General features: G+C 32.8%; 3 long non-coding RNA genes across 4 annotated transcripts; 1 reads left to right on the forward strand and 2 right to left on the reverse strand.

The window, feature by feature from the left end:
- Positions 1-368: 368 nt before the first annotated feature.
- On the reverse strand, positions 369-2091 carry LOC143054814 (uncharacterized). The gene is made up of 2 exons (XR_012971829.1): positions 2021-2091; positions 369-968 (listed from the first exon to the last, which is right to left on the reverse strand). It is a non-coding gene; the product is annotated as an uncharacterized LOC143054814 (long non-coding RNA).
- Positions 2092-3137: 1046 nt separating this feature from the next.
- Positions 3138-6488, reverse strand: LOC143054816 (uncharacterized). 2 transcript variants are annotated; one of them, XR_012971832.1, is made up of 4 exons: positions 6446-6488; positions 4418-4553; positions 3599-3649; positions 3138-3192 (listed from the first exon to the last, which is right to left on the reverse strand). It is a non-coding gene; the product is annotated as an uncharacterized LOC143054816 (long non-coding RNA). The 2 variants fall into 2 exon arrangements; XR_012971831.1 differs by lacking the exon at positions 6446-6488 and having other exon boundaries at positions 4418-4606.
- Positions 6489-6695: 207 nt separating this feature from the next.
- Positions 6696-23063, forward strand: LOC143054815 (uncharacterized). The gene is made up of 4 exons (XR_012971830.1): positions 6696-6846; positions 20544-20660; positions 21594-21922; positions 22267-23063. It is a non-coding gene; the product is annotated as an uncharacterized LOC143054815 (long non-coding RNA).
- The last annotated feature ends 770 nt before the right edge of the window (positions 23064-23833 follow it).

The raw sequence follows: 23833 nt of genomic DNA on the forward strand, positions 1-23833 counted from the left end.
ACAAAAACACAAGGGATTGTTATATTCTTACGAAACCACAAAAACCACAAAACGCACACAAACAAGGAATTTAAATCTATGGTTGTTTAAAATGTAATAAGCAGACACTACCGACCGCACTACTAAAAATCAATTCCAATCAATTTTTTATACCAAATATCGATATTTTCAAATTTCAAATAGTTTTCCTGAAGCTGTTGATGTTCAGAAAATATCTATCCTGTATGTAAACGGTGGTTATGTTTTAGTGAATTTATAAAAGTAATTCTGTTAATGATGAAACTCAATAACTTGCACAAGTACATCATCATAAATTTTAATATGCTAGGATTGTGTTTACTAATTACTATAAAAAGTGCTTTATGACACATTGTTACATATTTTAATATTGCAACTATATTGAACAGCTTTATGTGCATAATGTTGTAACACACTTGGCGATTCTACGCACATCTATCTGTTGTTGATGATTTTTGCATACTTTTTCATCTATTTATTTTCGTCGTTGATGTTGTCTCATTGATTGTGTGATAATTACTTCTTATTCTACATACAGTTTGTCATATTAAATTACAAGCACATTCAGACCAAACAAGCTAATTATGTGAATGTTTGTTTTTTTGTCATTAAGATACTATGATAATGTCCCAATATAAATTAAATAACATATATAACCTTGTTCATTCTTGTATACATGTATAAATATATAGGATCATTTGACTGATGTTAAATGTCTTTTGTTCAAGGACAAGGAAATACAGCTTCCTTTTGTTGTTGATATTGTTTATTATATCCTGTTTTGAGAACATTATCAGATGACTTGTGAGTTTCTTGTAAGTTCATATATATATGAAAGTGTTTTGTTAAACAAAACACCTTCAGCTGAATTCATCTCGATGTCTTTTGTCGTAGATTCTGTAGACCTAACACTCTTACTAAGTTGTCGTCTGCAAATACGACTTTGTAACCTGTAAGATAGAGACTATCCAATCAAAGGGACAGAAAACCAAACACAAATTATGCATATACAATTAGATCAAACATATATACATCTTTCCTTTCATATGATGTTTCCCTAGACTTTATCGAAATGTTGACTCCTTAGTGAGTCTTTTACTTCGAATGATATGTGCATTGTTTCTGTTGATTGGACATGTGATGCTCTGTGTTCTCTCCAGATACGCCAATTTTCTCAGCCAATAAATGCAAACGGTCATTTTTATATAAATTAGACCGCTCTTCGTTTTCCTGTTTGAATTGTTTAACACTAGTAATTTTTTTGGGCCCGTTATAAAAGGTGTCAGACCACCAATTAAAAGTCCCTATCTGTTCAACCAAATTTTGCAATTTTCATAGATTTCTAAATTTTTTATCTTAAGTTTAACCTCTTACAAACCAGGTATGTCCTGAATCGTACAGGTATCACCCTTCTTCATTCCAATTTTCGACATACCTTTAAAGCCATATAAGAAAGAAGAGACCTTCCGAATGGATGTACCACTAAAAATAACCCCTGGTTTTCTTGAAATCTTAAATTAGTATACTATGGAGCGCATTAATCCTCAATTTTTTATTTCAACTCATAGACAAGTAAATTTGGGCTCAAAATGGTCTTAATATATTTCTCTTTCACCAAAAGTTTCATTTCTGCAAATTTGTTGTGTAGTTTAAGTAAACAATGACATCAAATGCACTATTTTTTGTCCCGAGTAGGCCTACTTTTACGTTCTAAATTTGAGGGAGTAATTGGTGGTCTGACACCTTATAGCTTGCTGCTCGGTATGAGCCAAAGCTCCGTGTTGAAGGCCATACCTTGACTTATAATTGTTTACTTTTATAAAAAAATTCATGGATGGAGACTTGTCTCATTGGCACACATACAACATCTTCCTATATCTATGATATAGCCTAGAGTGCACACTGTGGCCTTAAACAACAACAAAAAAAACTACCTGACAATCAATCAACTCATTACTCATCGTTCTTTTGTAATCTCTCTTTAATGTATATCATGGTTTACCTGATTTAGTTTTTTCTAGGACTGTTGCATTATACCATTTCTACTCCAGTTTCCAGAAGCCCATTACTTTTTCGTTCATTGCGAAATCCTGAGAAAAAAATTTAAACAATTTAATCTTCTTTAGAATTTCACCTCTGTTTGAATGCTGCTTTTAATTTTATTAAAATGATATGTTTTAAACTAAATAGGAATACAAAGATGTGGTATGATTTCTAGTGACAATATCACATAGACGTAAATTGATTTGGATGTAAGCAGCTATATTTTACTGTACAATATTCAACAATAAGCAATCATATGCCGTAGTGTAAGCTTAAAAAATACGATTTAACATAATGTCAAACAAGAATGTGTCCATAGTACACGGATGCCCCACTCGCACTATCATTTTCTATGTTCAGTGGACCGTGAAATTGTGGTCAAAACTTAAAATGAAGCGAACGGACGCACGGACGAACGAACGGACGTACGGACGAACGGAGGCACAGACCAGAAAACATAATGCCCCTCTACTATTGTAGGTGGGGCATACAAATTTAAACGTGAATATCAACGGCCGATAAATAGAAATGCTTCATAGATCACAAACAGCAACCAAAACGACCACTAAATTACTGATTTGGGACAGACATTTAACATGTACAAATGTGGCCCAATTTAACGTCAAGTAAAAAACAAACAAATATTTCAATTAAGTGTGAAATCATTCCAGCAATGACACATTACTGGAAATAATTATTAGATTATTTTTGAAGTTCACAAAAAATGCAAATGTATCATGATGTTCCAGGTTTACACCCCCTCCCCACCTTTTCCGCGAACTGGATCCCAACCGGTTTTCCAAAGAAAGCTGAATTATAACACAACGTGCAAATCTGAACTTAAAAATAATATAAATATATGTTTTTGTTTTAGGTGCTCGTTGATATTTTGCGGAGAAGACAGAAATATAACGGTTGATAGCTTAAAACTACATTTCATACACATGTTATATATTTCACTGATTCACTTTGCCCAAGGCATTACAATTTTGTAATCTAAGTTTCAGTAAATTATTTCATAATCCACGACATGGGACTAGCAGAAACAAATAAAACATACTCATACTTCATACTCACATTTGTTAATTCCAATGATCTGATGTTTATCTGATTCTCAGGTATCTTCATTTCCTTTGAAAATAATTGAGTTTGTAAATCAAAGTAATCAGTGTTTTGTTTAATTGACTAACCACACATACTGAAACGTCTCGTCCGATTCACTAATCACTGATTTCATGAGGAAATTATTAAAGAATAAGCTCTAACTACAAGTATCGCATAAACTTGACATTTTAAAATATGATGACAATGAGCATGATGAGGTGAAGGTCAGATAAATCCTGTCAGACAGATATATACAGAGTTCGAGTCAGCCTTATCCGGCCATCTTTAAAAAAATCAAATATCTCGAAATGAGCTCCATGACATTTCAATGTATTTAGCTTATTTTGAGGCTTATCTAATGCTCTTCCGGGTAATAGTAACAATCTTAAATTCTTGCTTTATTTAATTTCACCTAAGTTCATCCTCAACTTACCTCGTTTGCATGTAAAGTTCTTGACTCGAGCTCAATTGTCATCTCTGTTTCCTATCAAAATAATATTTTGTTTTGATAAAAACTGTCACATTTTTACAAATAAAATCCTATTTTGAGGTTCAATTTATCATATTAAAAAGGTTAACCGCACAATCAGCAGTAAGCATACACTACAAACTGCTCAGAGTCTGAATTGACCAGTTTTTGTGCTCGACCAGTAAAATCGAGCACACATTTTACTCGACTAGTCTCGACATTGTCTCGACTGTACTTAACTGTACTTTAGTGTACTCGACTATGTCTCGACTTTACTTAATAAGTCTGATTCAGTACTTGATGATCTTTGTGTAGTCTGAAATGGTCTTGACCAATGCTCGACCTGTCTCGACCTGTCTTGACTAGTCTCGACCTGTCTCGACTAGTCTTGACCTTCAAATTTAGTTTTGACTGGTGTAAATCAGCCCATTTAACTAAATTAAATATTGATCTTACAAAATTCAAGCTTATTAGGTAGTTTATTTTATTGCTGTGAAATGAAAGAATTTAATTTTACAATAGGTAAAAATTAAAATTATTATATAAATTCAGATAGGCATCTTTAATTTTTTTTATAACTTTTTCAAATCAACTTGGATTTTCATCAAACTATGTAGCTATCTTAGATACATATTAAGCTTACTAAATCCCAGGTCATTTTATTTTTTCTTGTATTGCTGTCAAATTCAAGAATTAAATTAATCTATTTATTTTTATCTATTTGTGTTACTAAGGAAGCTACCATTTAATTTCTACATGTTCAATGACTAACAAAAGTCTTACCACGGATATGATTCCACGCCTTTAAGAAGGTTGATCTTGAAAATAAAGTCCCTTTGAACTGGTCTTTAAATAAGGATTTCTGTGTATCGAAATCTTTAAGCTGAACACTTTGAACCTCTCCATCCACTCCTAAAACCTGAAATATTCAAATAAGTCAACGAAATGTATTGCTTGACTCTTATAGGTGTAATTTTGCAATACAGATTAGTATTAACAAAAACCATAAAGCCTTGAACCTGATCGCGTTCAGTTATATTTAGAAAAAAATATATGCTTTGCGAATTGATGTATATCATGTATTTAAAATCTAGGACGCAATTACATCGGACATTTTAAGGGCAAACGTATTTACCCATTTCAAGGCAAATATTTGTAGTCAAATATAGTTAAAAGTACAATTGCATCAATGCCAATTTTACAACAACATAAATGAATTAATATCTTCCTTTTCTTAAAAATTGTTTCACCTTTTAAATTTTTCTAGCTATTGTAGTTTTCAAGATTATAGGAAAAGTTAGCTTACTACCAATTTAATGCTTTGAACTCTGGTGGATAGCTTTCGCATTCGCATTTCCTTAAAAACGTAAAATATTGGTAAAACTCATCCTGTTACTGATAATTTGAGTATTTGTAACTTATGTGCAGATTGCGTATTGTTGATCATTTCTTGCTACATCTATTTTAGATGTTGAAATAATTGGCTATAACGCAAAAGTCATTATTATATATCATGTATATAGTGCTATAACAAAACTTCTAGATTTGATCTTTTCAGTAATGCATATATTGCCTTCATTATTATTTTTAATGTATCTTTTATAGTAGACTATTTTGAAACAAAATGAAACTAGAGGCTCTAAAGAGCCTGTGTCGCTCACCTTGGTCTATGTGAATATTAAACAAAGGAAGCAGATGGATTCATGACAAAAATGTGTTTTGGTGATGGAAATGTGATTGTACATCTTACTTTACTGAACATTCTTGCTGCTTACAATTATCTCTATCTATAATGAACTTGGTCTAGTAGTTTCAGTGGAAAATGTTAGTAAAAATTTACAAATGACTACTAAGGACAATAACTCCTTAGGGGGTCGATTGACCATTTCGTTCATGTTGACCTATTTGTAAATCTTACTATGCTGAACATTATTGCTGTTTACAGTTTATCTTTATCTATAATAATATTCAAGATAATAACCAAAAACAGCAAAATTTCCTTAAAATTACCAATTCAGGGGCAGCAACCCAACAAAAGATTGTCCGATTCATCTGAAAATTTCAGGGCAGATAGATCTTGTCCTGATAAACAGATTAATTTTGCTCTAAATGCTTTAGTTTTTGAGTTATAAGCCAAAAACTGCATTTTACCCCTATGTTCTATTTTTAGTCATGGTGGCCATCTCGGTTGGTTGGCCGGGTCACCGGACACGTTTTTAAACTAGATACCCCAATGATGATTGTCGCCAAGTTTGGTTTAATTTGGCCCAGAAGTTTCAGAGGAGAAGATTTTTGTAAAAGTTAACGACGACGGACGACGGACGCAAAGTGATGGGAAAAGCTCACTTGGCCCTTTGGGCCAGGTGATCTGAAAAAGAAAACCTGTTAAATTCGTCAATTAAGAAAAATAAAATTTCTCGTTAACACATGACCAGTACTGAACCATTTCCGGTCATTATCGCACCCTGGTGGATAATGACGTTTAAAGTCTTTAACATTTCTAAAACAATAACTGAAACCAAGCAAAATGTACTTTCTTGAAAGTGAATTTTAATGAACTGTTGAAATTATAAGATTTATTGATTACTTGTTGGTGTTTAATGCAACTTTCATCACTTTTGGCTATAATATTATAGTGGATGTCAGCTTTTGATTGCCCAAACGCTAAAAATAATTGTCAATCAAAACTACAAAATGTATTGAAAAATGTAATTTTAAATTAGAAAAATGTGAAATTATAAAAAAAAAATCGTTCTCATTTTTTTTCTGCATTGGCATAAGCCAAGACTAAGTTAACTTAAGCTACAGTACCTTTTAAAAAAAATCCTAATCCTCCAGGTATGATATATTTTATTATTCCCCATTTGAAACGTCCAAGCACAAGATAAAAATCACCACTGTTTAATACAATGTCCCAACTTGCCTTAATGAATATCCTACCAATGAGTGTTTAATTAATAATATGTTCACACTAATTTATACTTCTCACCCTAGCCTGCATGTCAATCACAGTTAAAATTTGACCCTTCTCTTGAAACAGCCGGTATTTGACACGCCCACATCGGTCTAGATGTGTACTTTGAAATAATCGTCGATTTTATAATTCCACCATGGTTTTCCTAATTTAAAATGTGTTCTTTTTATTTCTTTCAATGCTTATGATATCCGATGCCGTATTTAGCGACAGCGAAGATGAGACAGAAAAGGGACAGGTATGTATAATTTTATTTCAACTTATTTTCAAATTAAAATCGTTATCATGGCGAATGTACGCATAATATGATATACACTTTATCAAAAAAAAGCAATAAAGGTTACGTTCAAGTGCGTAAAACAAGTATTACCATTCCTTAAAACCACAAAGGAATTTCCAATATTGCAAACGTGTATTTTCAGCACATTTTTCATTCCACGCATGTATCTATTTTCTCCCCGAGTGTGATAGATATATGATATATGTACATTGTCGGAAAATATACAACTTATGTGTATGAGCATTCGAAACATGACGAAAAACTAACTTCGCCGAGCTTTTCTCAGACTCGTAGCAAGTACTTATATTTGTTTTCTCCGAAAATAAACGTATATTATTTTTATCCTGAAATTTACACCATTCACTTGAAATTTTAGTTGTATAAAATCTAAAAAATGTGTCCCTTATTTTTCAAAGAATTTGACATGTAGCTTAACGCGGACCCCAAAAATTAACTGTTACGTAAAAAAAGGAATATCCGCATTACCGCTCGTTCAATATGGAAGTCGGACAACAGAACATTAATTTGAACAAGTAGAAATAAAGCAACAACAAAAATATTAGTGTACCTGTTGTTTGTACAATAGTTGGCTGATTGCAGGATAAAGGAAATATAATATAAGCGAATATACAAACACCGTTTAACTTTATTTAAAAACGTTGATCGATTAACTGATAATTGCATGCTTAACGTTTAGTTGCATGTTTTTGAAATTTTGAAATACAAAAAAAGTAGCAGTTTGTACTGTATAGCTGTCCATTATTAAGTATCCTTCAAGGCAACGTATTTATTCGTATACTAGATAACATTTTACAAATAGAACTAGACAGATGCATCTTATACTAGATAAGGGATCCTCCATTTGATTTGTATGGGGGGAGGGGGGGGGTGGTGCTAGGATGAAATTTGAAAAAAATAGGCAGGACAGGAGTTTTGAGTTAAAAAAAAGACAGGATGAGACTCTTGCAAAAAAGTCAGGATGACAATTTATGTAAAAAAAAGTCAGGATAAACTAAGAAAAAAAAAGCAGGACCGGATAAAGTGAAAAATAAAAAGGCAGGACAGAGATTAAAACTAAAAAAAAATGCAGGACAAGATTTTTCATCCTAGCCCCCCCCCCTTCCCCCGCCCCCCATAAAAATCAAATGGTAGCTCCCTAACATTTTACAAATATAACTAGACAGATGCATCCTGATACCCCTGCACGCAGAATACATATGTATAGTATGTGATTCTAGTACTGTCAACGGTACAGAACATTTTCTTTTTTTCCATTGCAATGAATAAAGACGATAGAATGTCTATGTTGTCTAAAATTGCTAAATTGCAAAAGTTACTGACAGGGCTTTCAATAATGGCTAAAGTCATCACAAAATTATTTTGCTATCTAAGAGCATAAAACGTGTGTACATTTAGAATATATCATCTTTTAAATGCGTATATCTTAAAAAGTCAAATGTACAAATGTAGCACATGAAGTTGACTATAGTCCTTAAGCGTGATAAAGATATTTATTATGCTAATGTTTTTAAATTGGAAAGGTAGCAATGTTGATACGAAACTCTACTAGTACTGCCAAGCTTATGTTTGACCCACGACAAAAAAAGGGGGGGGGTCCAACTACATGTCCCAATTCAAATGCATTTATCGTCCAAAAAAGGGGGTTCAAACCTTGGATCCACCACTGCTTCTCTTCTCTTCTCTTCTATTCTATTTATTCGATAGGACACATTTCAACACATTTAAAACTTGACGGTGACACCGTCAAGTTTTAAATGTGTCTAATGTAATTTAATTTTGTTTTAATCTTTAATGAGGTCTTAAATTATTGATGTTATTGCATTTGTCTATCGGTTGTCCTTAATTTGCACACAGCAACAGTTAAAATAAAAATAAGAATGGTTATGAATAAAGGAGGAATAAAGGTAAAACAATTAGACTGCCAAAATCATCCGTGAACTAATATAAAAAAAGGGCATTGAAAATTTGGCGGGAAATCATTCTCTCTATTTTTTTCATACATTTAACATTTGCACCTTTTCTTACAAAAACTTTTAAAAAAATAACAAGGATTTTATTAGATTTTTAAATAGAACTTTGTGTAATAACATTATGAAAATATATAAAAGTAGGGGTTAACGGGCAAAATATTTTGGGAAAGTACATAAAAAAAACCCAGAGAATTCCGAATATCTTGCAAAAATCCTAAAAACAACATGAATAAACATCCTAAGACGCTTAAAAAACGTTTTACTCACTTACAAACGATTTTTATGAATTAATGTATAAATACGAATAAGCATAGAGTATTACATGGTATTCATTTGTTCCGCTCTTTAACGAATGGCCAGTTTAGGTGCATGTATAATGAACCTATCTGGTTTTCCAGATTTTTGTATACTAGTATACATAATTGTTTATTTATGATTACGATAAAATAGCTTGTGTTTGTATCATAATATGTTTACTGTCTCAGACGCGAGATGTGGTAATGTTGTTATAATTTTTACTACAAGCTTTAACTTGAGTTTTCATCGCAGATAAAGATCAGTAATTTTACATTTACAATGATTCGTTCGTTCATTAGAAACTATATTATCTCTGACATATATCAATACAATAACTAGTAATCGACTTGTCAATTGGTTTTACATTTTACATCATCTGAAAGGTGTATGCACTACACCACTCCTTTATTCAGCTACACAAGAAAGATCCCATGTGGTTTGATTCTTCAACTGCCCGGAAACGTTTAATATTAAATGATATCCGTGTTATAAAATGAATGAAAGCTAGTGTATATATGAGTGTTTTACTATTTTCGACTTTAAAACTCTTTCCATTAAACAACCATCTAGTATGATGCATAATACATGTAATACTGTGCTAGCTATCAAATACATACAAAACAAAAGCGTAAGAAAACTAACTTTTATTTACGGTATTAAACTTTTTTCAGAGAAATTTTATCTATATAGTATCATGGTAAAACAGCATAATTACTTTTTGGTATGTTTTATAGTAATTGGTCTAGATCTGATGTGTGACATGGCACAGTATTTAAAAAAAATGAACAGAACGACTGATGAAGATATTACATGTAAAGAATAAATATATGACGACATGTTTTTTTTTCATAACTATTACTTTTATGTATGCACGTTTTTTAAAATTAGTGTTATAAAATAGTTATTCTAAGTTAAATGTTGTTGGGTTTGGTTTTTTTTGCGTAGATTTAACATAACAAATCACTGCATTGTGTGCAAAGTGGCGCAAAAGCATTACAATAAAGCGGTCGTAAGGATTTACAGGCTTTAACAATGAGAAAAAAATATCACATACTATACTCATGGTCGATTCAACAAAACTTAATCTTCTTTTCTGTATTTTGAAAATATATATATTGAATAAAATTAAGGGATATCGAGATGAAAAATATGATCGAATGGAGCTATAGATTGTTTAAAAATAATTTAGATTTAAAAACTCGTTGGAAACTACGGTGGCAGAATGCGGCCATGAAAGAAAAAAAATTGATGTTGTTCCCTCAAGATACTATGTCGTTCCCTCAAGATAGTTATCTCGTTCCCTCAAGATAGTTATCTCGTTCCCTCAAGATACTATGCCGTTCCCTCAAGGTGTTATGTTGTTCCCTCAAGATAGTTATCTTGTTCCCTCAAGATGCTATGTCGTTCCCTCAAGATACTATGTCGTTCCCTCAAGATACTATGTTGTTCCCTCAAGATAATTATCTCGTTCCCTCAAGATTTTAAAATTGTATTGATATATTATTCATTTCGCCCTTCGAAGCGGAACTGTAGACGTGGCCAGATCCCAAAAGTAGAATATTTGCATAATAATAATGATATAATAATTCAGTATTTCAAGAGAATAACTGAGAGGGGATAGGAGGGGTCCTGATCCAGAAATCCCGGGCTTAAAAACACGAAATCTCGAAATCCCGAATTTAAATAAAGTAAATCCCGACGTCCCGTAATCCGAAAAAAAGAATTCCCGGATCCGAAAGGGTCAATCCCGAAATCCCGAGCTTAAAAACACCCGATCCCGGAGTCCCTGAGGATTTTTCAAATATAAGAGCTAGTGTGCAATAAAATTCATTTTTGGATAGCTGAATATTAAAATAGCCTTCGTATTGGGTTTATATGAACATCAAGATCATATAATGTATGTAATATAGGCTGTTTTCTGTATGACAGTCCGTATTTGTATGTCCATACCATACATTGGTCCGGCAATTTTTGTAATGTTTTTTTCCAACTTTTTGTCGCACGAACTTTGTGATTAGATTTTACGAAAAAATTAGGCGAAAGATATCCATTTTTTATTTGATCATTAGGAAGATTTATGAAAACAGTGTCTAAAAAGGTATCACTCAAAGGCATTGAAATTTTAGTTTGATCCAAATTTTGGGGGGATATGTGACATGCATGTTTACCCCCTTTTTGCAATATTTTATGGTAAATAAATGCAGAATGTTGCTATGGATACACAGAAAAGGAATTATTTTTCACCCTTTTAACATTTAAAAATTAAATCTAAGGAAGATACTGATTACATACATATGCACATGTACAACACAAACAGTTAGGTTTATGTATTAGAAATCCAGGAATAGGAGATGATAAAACATTTTGTGGCTCATTTTTAATTTTATTTTCTAAGAGGGTGGTAAAGGGTTATTTTCGTGCAACGTTTTCGGCCTTTTCATTTTACGTGTTTTCGTAATTTGGTGTTTTATTTCTCGTTTTCTCGTGTTTGGTTCGATGTGCGTGCTTCGTATTTCCCCTTATTTATTTTCCTTGTTTCGTGTCGGTGCTCTTAATTTCTCGTTCTTGCATTGTTCCGCATTTGATAAAAAAGTGAATTGAAAGTAACTCCACGTCTTTACTCCACCGTTTCGAAGTTGGAAATAAAGAATAAATCAATATAATTGTATTGCTATGTTGAGGGAACGAGATAACTATCTTGAGGGAACGACATAGTATCTTGAGGGAACGAGATAACTATCTTGAGGGAACGACATAGTATCTTGTGGGAACGAGATAACTATCTTGTCGGAACGACATATCATCTTGAGGGAACGACATAGTATCTTGAGGGAACAACATAACATCTTGAGGGAACGACATAGTATCTTGAGGGAACGAGATAATTATCTTGAGGGAACGAGATAACTATCTTGAGGGAACGACATAGTATCTTGAGGGAACGAGATAACTATCTTGAGGGAACGACATAGTATCTTGAGGGAACGAGATAACTATCTTGTGGGAACGACATAGCATCTTGAGGGAACGACATAGTATCTTGAGGGAACAACATAATTTTTTTTTCTTTCATGGCCGCATTCTGCCACCGTAGGAAACGCTTCACTTCATTCAAAAAACAAATGCATACATTTTACGAACTGGACTCGACGATCTTTCAAATCGTTCCCTCAAGATACTATGTTGTTCCCACAAGATAAATATCTCGTTTCCTAAAGATGTCGTTCCCTCAAGATGTTATGTTGTTCCCCCAAGATAGTCATCTTGTTCCCTCAAGATGATATGTCGTTCCCTCAAGAGATCATGTCGTTCCCTCAAGATATTATGTCTTTCCCTCAAGAAACGATGTTTTCCCCTCAAGATGATATGTCGTTCCCTCAAGATGCTATGTTGTTCCCTCAAGATAGTTATCTCGTTCCCTCAACATAGCAATATCAATACAATGTTAAAACTATGTTGAGGGAACAACATAGTATTTTGAGGAAACGACATAATAACTTGAGGGAACGACATAACATCTTGAGGGAACAACATAGTATCTTGAGGGAACGACATAGCATCTTGAGGGAACAACATAACATCTTGAAGGAACGACATAGTATCTTGAGGGAACGACATAACATCTTGAGGGAACAACATAATATCTTGAGGGAACGACATAGCATCTTGAGGGAACAACATAACATCTTGAAGGAACGACATAGTATCTTGAGGGAACGACATAATATCTTGAGGAAACGACATATTATCTTGAGGGAACGAGATAACTATCTTGTGGGAACGACATAGTATCTTAAGTGAACGACATAGCATCTTGAGGGAACGAGATAGCTATCTTGTGGGAAGGACATATCATCTTGAAGGAACGACACAGTATCATGAGGGAACAACATATTTTTTTTTTTCTTTCATGTTCGCATTCTGCCACCGTAGTTTCATGACCAAACTACAATCTGAATGTTTTTTTTAATTGATATACATATTTAGACTAACTTAAAGACCTTATTGCTAAACAATTGATAATTCAATAAAAGGCTATTGTTACAGTTTTCAGTCATGATTTACCTCAAAATTTAGTAAGTCAGGGGCCTGGTTTTCGAAAGTATCTTATGACTAAGACATGTCTTATGATGGTCTTATGACATGTCATAGTCGTAAGATATGTTTTCGAAAGTGTCCTAAGTTACGAATTGTCATAACTTTTGTGGTAAACTTAAGACCCCTCGCGACATGACTTATGATGGTCTTATGATTGTAAACTAAAATTTTAATTACTTTTCATGTTTAATTTCATGTTAATTGCAATACAAATATTTGTTGTGTATCTCAGTTAGCTTAATAGTAAGGATTTTATTTTTCTCAACTACGTGAACTAAAATTTGAATCTCCTGCGACATATAATTTTGAATTCTTTTCTAATAGTCATGGTTTTGTATAATACATATACATATTACTTAGTTCCTAGTATAGTTAATAGAACCAGAGACATATATCTCTGATAGAACTATATCAACGTATGTGCACGGGCATTTCGATAAGCGGGTACTCGATGTACCGAATCTAAAAAGTATTCACATTTAAAAAAAGTATGATTATACACGAAAACGAAGTTCAAGTTTATTATTTATCACAAACTAATTTTTAACAAATTTTCAAGTCAAATATCAATTCCTTTTTATATAAAATTTCATGTCCATTATATGAAAGAAATAAAATATTCGTAAATATTAATATGTTCATACTTTTCATTTTAATTTTTTATATCACTTTTTAATCATTACTTAAAATATTAGAAAATAATGTTCACTTATGACAGTCATAAGAGCACTAAAGCTACGACTCTCTTAAGACAGCTTTGATTTACATCCTATGACATATCATACGATAGTCATCAGATGATCATAAAATATGTCCTAAGATATATCTTATGACATATCTTATGATACTTTCGAAAACCAGGCCCCAGGACTCTAAATTTTTGTTGAATAATAAATGTTTGAATACAATATATATATTTCTATCTTTATAAGCCTCTTTTCGTGCTTTTAGTTTGTTAAAGGAGAAATAGTGAACAAAATTAATAAGAACAAATAACACATTATACGTTTTTAGTAAGTTTAGGTAATTTTTTTTAACATTATACTTTTGTAAACTCCATGGTATATAATGCTACTTTGATAAAATATAATCTCCAAAGTCATGAAATAGTAAATACAGAAATGGTTTGATCCTTTTGGTAATTCGGTATTTTACAGATAAATGCATGGATTCAATTTTACAGTCAACATTACGCTTTCAAAATGACAGCAGAAATCACTATTCCGTTGAAGCCTTTGCGATTTTTTTTTTATTTTCAAGCGTCATAAGTTTATTTGTCTCTATAGATTTGACCACAATGTTTATCTAGAAACAATATTTAACTTATTAAAACTGCAAGTATTCTGCATGTATGATTTATTTCTCATGCCATAGTTTATTAATTTAGAAATATTTACATAGCCATGCAGTAGTGAACAGACAATTTGTGTAGTAATCAATCCTCCTGAGAAAATAAAATGACCAACGATTGCATGATAGTTATTAAGTAATGTACGAGATAACTAATGACCGCAAAATCTGAAGTTTATCCCAACAAATTCCCATCTGCTAATTCCTCAATGTCTTGTTTCATGATTTACATGAACGATCAGATTCAGTATAATTATTTCCGGAGTTACTAACATGACTAACATGTTTAACCCCGCCACATTATTTATGTGTGTGCCTGTCCCAAGTCAGGAGCCTGTAATTCAGTGGTTGTCGTTTGTTTATGTGTTACATATTTGTTTTCATTAATTTTTTGACATGAATAAGGCCGTTAGTTTTCTCGTTTGAATTGTTTTACATTGTCTTATCGGGGCCTTTTATAGCTGACTATGCGGTATGGGCTTTGTTCATTGTTGAAGGCCGTACGGTGACCTATAGTTGTTAATGTTTGTGTCATTTTGGTATTTTGTGGATAGCTGTGTCATTGGTAATCATACCACATCTTCTTTTTTATATTCTCACTAAACATGCTCAGTATACAATATATGTTATTTCAATTGAACACAACACTACTGCACAAAAACAAATACAAAATAAAACCGCGAAAAGCCTTAGGCCGCCATCATCGTCATTGTATTTAACTTGAAATATTTAAGTTATAATATGAAATCTACTTCAACATAATATGCTACGAAATGAGGCCTGTATGGTTTATTGCTTAGGGCTACGTAACGTTTTCCCTTGACCCAAAATTATCCGGTTATGCAGGGTTCTGTTCGAAATACTGAAATACTGAAAATCGGATGACCGCAAGTTCTTGTGAATGGTCCGAGAAGCACTTGTCTCAGAAAAAACCCCATATCTATACCTGAAAATGAGGTTTTATGTGCAGATATAATTTTTTTCTTGGACAAGTTCGTGCGTAGATAAATTAATGACAGGGAATTCATCCTCACCGTAATGACTATTATATTGAAGTACGTGATACAAATCCGTATAATTACTCAGGTATATTATTGTTATATAGTATATTAATACTTGTATATTACAGTTACGTGTATTTTCATTGTATATCATTCTATTCTTCTATATTAATAATAGTGCAGTGCTAGTGCATGGTTGAGTTATCGTTGCTAAAGATTGCAAACGTTCTTGAGATATTCTACCGCATGCGTGTGCATATTTATTTTGAATGATTTTTCACTAAATGTTTATACGTATAACAAAACATTTTAATATTATTAATTTATCTTTTCAAAAAAAGTATGTGATGAGTAATGGATTTTTAACAAGCGATAAGGAATATAAGTTTGCACTTGATGATGTCTTCATCATGTTTATAGATCGGTTCAAAAAACCAAAACGAATATTACGTAATGGAAATCTAGGCGATAGCAATACACCGGAATGCCCTCATCCGCAGTAAAAATTGATAATTTACAACACCTGGCATTCTTGACCTTGAAATACATTTTAAAGAAACTAATTATTATATCTATACACACAGAAATACAAAAGTAGCTGTCAATCACAGCATGTATTCCGAGGATTTATTATAGGTGAAGCAATACGGCAAATAAGAAATATAAGTGGCCATAACAAATCAATAAACGATGTAACTAATGTCAAAGTGAAATTATTAGATAGGGGTTATCATAACGTCTAAATATGTGAAATAAAATTGAGAATGGGAATGGGGAATGTGTCAAAGAGACAACTACCCGACCAAATAAAAAAAACAACAGCAGAAGGTCACCAACAGGTCTTCAATGTAGCGAGAAATTACCGCACCCGGAGGCGTCCTTCAGCTGGCCCCTAAACAAATATATGCTAGTTCAGTGATAATGATTACTATATTAATTTCCAAATTGTACACAAGAAACTAAAATTAAAATAATACAAGACTAACAAAGGCCAGAGGCTCCTGACTTGGGACAGGCGCAAAAATGCGGCGGGGTTAAACATGTTTGTATTTATATTGATGCTTTTTATCAATTGACGTAGTGAATTATTACAACAAAACAAATCGAAACAAAAAAAAAATATTCGGTTTTAATGATCTTTAAAAACTAAATATAATAACCCATATACATGTATACGTAAGATTAAGAAAAGTAAGTACTAAGTAAGTAAATTTTGTTTAGGGTCGGCTTATATATACACAATAACAGACAAAACATGAGCTCTGACTACTGATGCTAAATTTGGTTGATTATGATATAGGGAATTACTGAAGCAGGACCGGAGCGGGCCCCCTCTTAGGCAGTCAGTGGGCCCCGGCTTGTGAAAAATTCTGGATCTGCCACTGATCAATGGTAGAGTGTTTCATGTATACAAACCTTTGGATATGGTAATTAGGTGCAAATGTCAAAATAATCGGATTTATAGCATCTATGACTAGCATCAGTGGAAATACTACATTAGAATAATAGAGATTAATTAGTTTGACAAATAGCTAATGCATTTACAAGTCGACTGTGGTTTAACCGCATTAAAAATAAATACTGGCATCTGATTTGTTTCAGATACTTCTGATATTATCAAGCAAGTGATAATATGAACCCATAATTGATATTTGAATTTATCAACTATTATATATCATGTAGCAAGAAATTTTAACCTATTCCAGCGGCCCATTCCTGTCACTCATTGCATAGTAAGTGCCCCCTCTCCACCCCCGAGTAAACTTAAAGCATATCTTACGATATCATTTTATTAATGATTTTATATTAGACATTGACCATTCATTTTTTGTGGAAGTGGAGGCGGCAAGAACTTTTTAAATAATTATTGTGGGTTCCCATTGAAAATAACAGGATTTAAAAACAAAATTGTTCATATTGAGATAAAAATCGAATGTCGAAAAAAATGATAGTCCGAGAATCAAAAATTCCTTAACATGCATGATAGTAACTACTTTCACAACGAGAGGATTTCCCTCAATAATCGTGGTTAATCCTTTAATAACAGATAGAAATATTAATATACCTATTCCAATCAAAATGTACAAATGCATTAATTATTTTGTTTATATAAAAGCTTTAAGAAGTAGGCACTTCACATCGGTGTTAATATTTACGCACCCAGCGGCAAGTTGTCATAAATCACGCACTATGAAGCTGGGGTTATAAAACGATTTTTTTTTTGGCACAGACATTTTATGAAGATAATATGGTATTCAAAATTAAAACTATGATTAATCTAATTGATCGATGTGTGCAGCCGATATGTTTTATTACTAGATGCTTCGTTCACTCTGCATTGTCATAAAAGGAAAATTAACATAGTTTACTCACACCTAATAGGCCTCAAAAGAATTTTCTACTTTTTGCGTGATACTTTTTTTATTGCATAATTGATAGGCATGGGAGATACTTTTATTAAGTACAAATTGCGTTAAAAAAAGCAACAGCAACCTATATTTTTTTTTTACTGAAACATACTACAATTTTCTTTAATACGGTTTCGTTCTTAAAATCAACATTCAAAGGCTCGAGAGAGATAAAAGGCTACTATTGTACACGTTTATGACTGAGAAAATAAAATAGTTTGTCTTGTCTTGTCGTTTTATGGGAAAATCAATTGTTTGCCCCCCCCCCCCCCCGAAAATGAAATGGTTGCTGCCTAAGACATGTACTAAAAAAAATGGCGATGGTCAGTTTATTTTGCTGTTGAGCATAGTTTACAAAGTCATTGCATATCGGTTTTCTTTAATAAAATAAAATAAATATATTTGGGCTAGTGAACAGGATAAAGAAGAAAAAACGGATTACTTTTGAAAAGTCACAAAATAAATTCTCATGTTGTACCGTTGTACCACTGTCCCAGGTTAGGGGAGGATTATGATCCCGCGAACATGATTAACCCCCCCCCCATTATGTATGTATGTGCCTGTTCCATGTCAGGAGCCTGTAATTCAGTGGTTGTCGTTTTTTTATGGGTTACATATTTGTTTTTATGAATTATGACATGTGAGAAGCAAAATGTATGTTTAACACGCATATTCATTAGAATATTTTTTGTATGGAGCGCGAGAGGGTCAAAAAGCGGAATTGAGTATTGTGTTATTCAAAATCAATTTCTCGACCATGCTTTCATGGCATCACTTAAATATTGGCAGGTACACCAGCAGCTGCCCTTAGTCAATGCACTACTGTTGTGGACACTAAAAACTTGTCCCGTGTTGACGTAAAGCGAATGTAGCGCTCCTCCCTTGACGATGGTTGTTTTTGGTCTACGACATATTGACCTATCCAGTGCTGTTGCAATTTGTTGATAACTGTTTTTTAGTCTATAAACTGTTGACTTATGCACATTAAATCGATCCACTACGTCAGTAACACTCATGCAAGCATCAACCATTCCAAGAGCCATCTGACGGTCATTTTCGGAGAGGCCTGGTTGACGCCCCATGCAATTTTTTCAAACGTTTATGTGTTTTTCTTACCAATGGTGTGTTTCTGAACGTTAGTGCAAAAACAAATTAAATTTCGTCTTAAAAGTACAGGTACAGAAGGTAAAACATCAATTACACGCGCAAAGCTAAAATGGCGCAAAATCAATCACCTGGAACAAAGTACGACTGCTTAAAAATACAGGTAATACTAAGGATTATATCAATGATGTTTATTAAAAAAAAATCCAGAAACAACCAAAAAAAATTTAAAAAAAAGTGTTGCTAAACTTTTTTGGCTCAGTATAGGTTAATTTAATTATTTAGGAATTGTTTAATCATGTCATTGTTTTAATGTCATTTACAATGATTATTTTATTTGACGACACATTTGTTCTGCTATTTTACACACGATTATCTCTGCCTTTGCCTTTACTTGTATTGATTTATTTGAAATAGAAAAGCATGTATTTCATAATCATAAATGATAAATTTATAGAAACCACCATTGCAGAGTGCTGGAATGTGACAAGAGATCAATGCCACCAAAAATTACAATTATAGATCACCACACAGCCTTCAACAATGAGTAAAATCAATGTCCATAATCAGCTATAAATATTACAAAACAACAATGCAAATATAGAACAATTCAAACTAGAAAATTTCAAATAGCCCTCAGTAGAAATGATCCGAAATAGTGCGATACACAGATTATCAGTTTTGTGCATACATAATTATATTGACTGAAAAGATTCACATTATGACTGACTAAATTGTGCTATTACTAGATAGTAATATCTATTAAACCGATTATCTTTACTTTTCCACTTTAAGGATGAACTACATATTAAGTTCATGGTTAATCATGAAGAGACATAAAAAAAGAAATATAATTTTTTTTTTGTTATCTGTTAGAAGTCAAGCCTACTAAAATGGTACAGCCTCGGTGGTTTAGTATTCTTAAAGAATATTTTGCATTATAATTGAATATAAAATCTATGTAAAATTTATATGTGTTTACATGCATACGTATGTGTTTAAGTCGACTTCTGCGGGTGTCTGGGACATTCTTAATACAATGTATCTTGATATACAAAAAGCAACATGGATTTCAACCAATATTTTGTCTTTTCATAATTAATATCGAAGTTTAATTCGGTTATGTTACAAATATAGCATATACCATACCACATCAAGAAGGGGGAAAACATTACAACTACGATGACAAAGCAACTAAAAGCAACACGGTAGGGAGGAATAACACATTTTGGTGTGTATGTTCATTGGACATACTGTACTTGCTAAGGCAGTATTATATACTTGCAATTATTTTAGTCAGCTACAGCTATTTAGTGGACAACAAACTCCTGTTTTGACACATCAAGTAATGAATGAGCAAGATAAATAAAATAACATGTTTAAGGTTTGAATTATAATTTTTGCAGGGTGGAACGTTGCCTCCAGTATTGTATATTCAAGCGGACAACTGCTGGCGGGAAAACAAAAATAAATATGTTTTATCGTTTTGCGAGTTACTGGTGCACATGAAAGTATTTCAAGAGGTAGACATTTCATATCTTATAGCCCACAGTAATCATACTACTGTTAGATAATAGAATTCCTATCTAAAAAAATTCAGGGAATACAATCATGACAATGGACACACGTATTTTTATGCCCCACCTACGATAGTAGAGGGGCATTATGTTTTCTGGTCTGTGCGTCCGTTCGTCCGTTCGTCTGTTCGTCCGTCCGTCCGTCCGTTCGTCCGTCTGTCCCGCTTCAGGTTAAAGTTTTTGGTCAAGGTAGTTTTTGATGAAGTTGAAGTCCAATCAACTTCAAACTTAGTACACATGTTCCCTATGATATAATCTTTCTAATGTTAATGCCAAATTAGAGTTTTTATCCCATTGTCACGGTCCACTGAACATAGAAAATGAAAGTGCGAGTGGGGCATTCGTGTACTGAGGACACATTCTTGTTCCTACTGAATTGATCGGTGATTCCTCCTACCATTTTTATAAGGGTCGTATCATTATGTATTAACATGAATAACTGTATCCAAATGAACATGATGAATAAGATATAATAAAGCGAGAAAATATACCGACGGAGAATCATAATGAAAAGTCGATTAAAATAAATCATCTCAATATTCAACAGTAAAACAACTAAGACAAACCATTACATAAAAATATAAAGTAACTCCAATACCACCGGAAAACTCGGTTAACAGCTCCTCGAGGTACACCCGTCGTATTTTTAGAATAACTGAATTCATGATATGGAACACCGTCCCTGAAATAATGTATCAAGTGTAATATATAAATACTCCACATACATCCACTATCATGACTGTCGCAATATTGCTTCAGAGAAATGTCAAAACAATTAGCAAAAGAATGCACATACAAGAATCGTAATGTGGACAGTTTTAAAATATAAATCAATATAAAATTTGATAGAATTTTTTATGAAAATATTTTTTTTTGCAGGTTCACCTTTCTTTTCTGTATGTTGGACACACACATGAGGATATTGACGCCGGTTTTCAGCAAAATAGTAGATTCCCTCCGTCGAAATGACGCAGAAAAAATCCCTGAGCTTTTGGATCTCTTACCAAATCCAAGCAACTTAATTTGGCAATACGATATTAGGAACTGGCTTCAACCATTTATTGCTGATGTACGGAAACATATCAAGCCATTACATTATAGATTTACAATGGATGAAGTATCTAATAAGATTAAACTGTGTTACAAATCCAATCATGCGGGGCCTTGGAAGATTTCAACAAGTGGAATGTTCATGTTTAACGATAAAGGTGAAGTAGAATTGCCAAAGGGTGTACCAAAAGTATCCACGTCAGTTTTTGACAAAATATTTATCGAAAAAATTGAAAGTGGAATTAATGACTGGAAATGTCTCTTCACGGATCAAATGTCAAACGCGTTGTCTTTGCTTGCTAATATCACTGAGAAAACTAAATATTTATCTTCTTTTCAAATTAAATATTTTTCATTTGAGCAAAACATCTGGACGTTTTATTAGCAAACTCAACTCGAAATCGGTAATTGACTACTTTATAATATTTATTTGTTTTTCTTTAATCATCAACTAACAACATTTAAGGTCGAAATCAATCGTTGTTTTTTTATGTATTTTCAGGAAATACGAAGAACATGACAACTAGACGCACCATATATAGCTCATATCTATATGGCTATATATGTCAAAAGAAACAGATATTTTATTCTATAATACAGGAACTAATAGAACTCATTTTCTTTTTTGATTTGATTTGTTATATACATGAGGTATCATATTTGTTGTGGCTATTTTACCTAGCAGTTGAACAACATATGGTTTCAACAGCAACAGTACAATTATGTTTTATTCAAAATAATGTGCATGCTTTAATATGTAATTTTCAAGAGTTTAAATTTTCTACTTGTGCTGTACTGACATTAAACAGTTTGTAATTATGTTTTCTCTTGAAAAAACATTGATTTCTATCTCGTTTACTTTCCTTTAATTTGATGGATACACGAATACGTGGTAGCGTGATCACCCCGAGTGCGAGAGGTCGTAGTTTGGAACCCGGCTGGATGAAAACGGAGACTTTAGAATTTGTATTTGTTGCTTCTCCGCTTAGCACGCAGCATGAAGGAGTTTGATCAAAGGATTGATTGGCTCGAAGTGATAATGCTATGTCCGTTTCGGTGGACTGTTATCTTATGAACAACGTGACGGTTGTCACATGTGAAGCAGTATTTTCTTCCCTTTCGGAGTTGCCGAGATCACCCCAAGCTTTTGTTGGGATGCGTGTTGCTTGTAGGTTTTAATTTCTTTGACGTTTCTTCCTCACTATTGTTTGTCTTTTCTTTTGTAGCCATGGCGTTAGTTTACTTTCGATTTATGAGTTTGAATGTCCCTCTGGTATCTTTTACTCCTCCTTTATGAATTAGCTTGTTGAAAATCCGACTCTGCGTGTGGTTCAAGTGAAAAGTAAAGTTATTTTTCATGTTACATTAACTTGTTCTTGTCCTGAATATGCATATTTATTTCCCACTGGACAGTGCGAATCACCAAGATTCATCTTTTATTTCGTATTTGAATGTTTCAAAGTCATTTAAAGTCTTGCACATGTACATTAGTTAGTGTTAATTATGACCTTCAAATCTAAGGCCCGCTATCTAACTTTGCAAAAAGAATTTAAAGCAGTATTTTCATTAGCTTGACTTGTTTGCAATATAAAAAAAAATCAGTCGAAAAGTGCATTGAGAATCACACTGCTTTTCCAAGCTTCACCTGATAAATGTTCGTCATTTTTATATTCAAGATTGACATTTTTAGACGGAAAGTAAATCTTTGCAAAATGCTGTAGAAATGGATAAATACACATAATGGGGACATTTCCCCATTCCATGTATATTTTTTTATTTCTTCGACATAGAAAATGACCAATTACACAGCTTGTTTTAAAGATTATTTTCATGTGGGGAAATTTCCCCAATATTGTTAAGTGTTCACGTATGTGTTGTCTTCCTGTATGGATGTTTTCCCACTACTTGTAATTTAATGGGGAAATTTCCCCATTTCGTATTCTTTTATCACCATATTGAAAGTCATATTTAATTTGGGGATATTTCCCCACTTTATTCATGATGTTAATTACAGTTACTTACACATACTTCTCAAACTTATAATTATATTTGAAGAAAAGTGGGGATAT

The sequence above is a fragment of the Mytilus galloprovincialis genome, chromosome 12, assembly GCF_965363235.1.
Source record: "Mytilus galloprovincialis chromosome 12, xbMytGall1.hap1.1, whole genome shotgun sequence".
In the NCBI taxonomy this organism is placed as follows: Eukaryota; Metazoa; Mollusca; class Bivalvia; order Mytilida; family Mytilidae; genus Mytilus; species Mytilus galloprovincialis.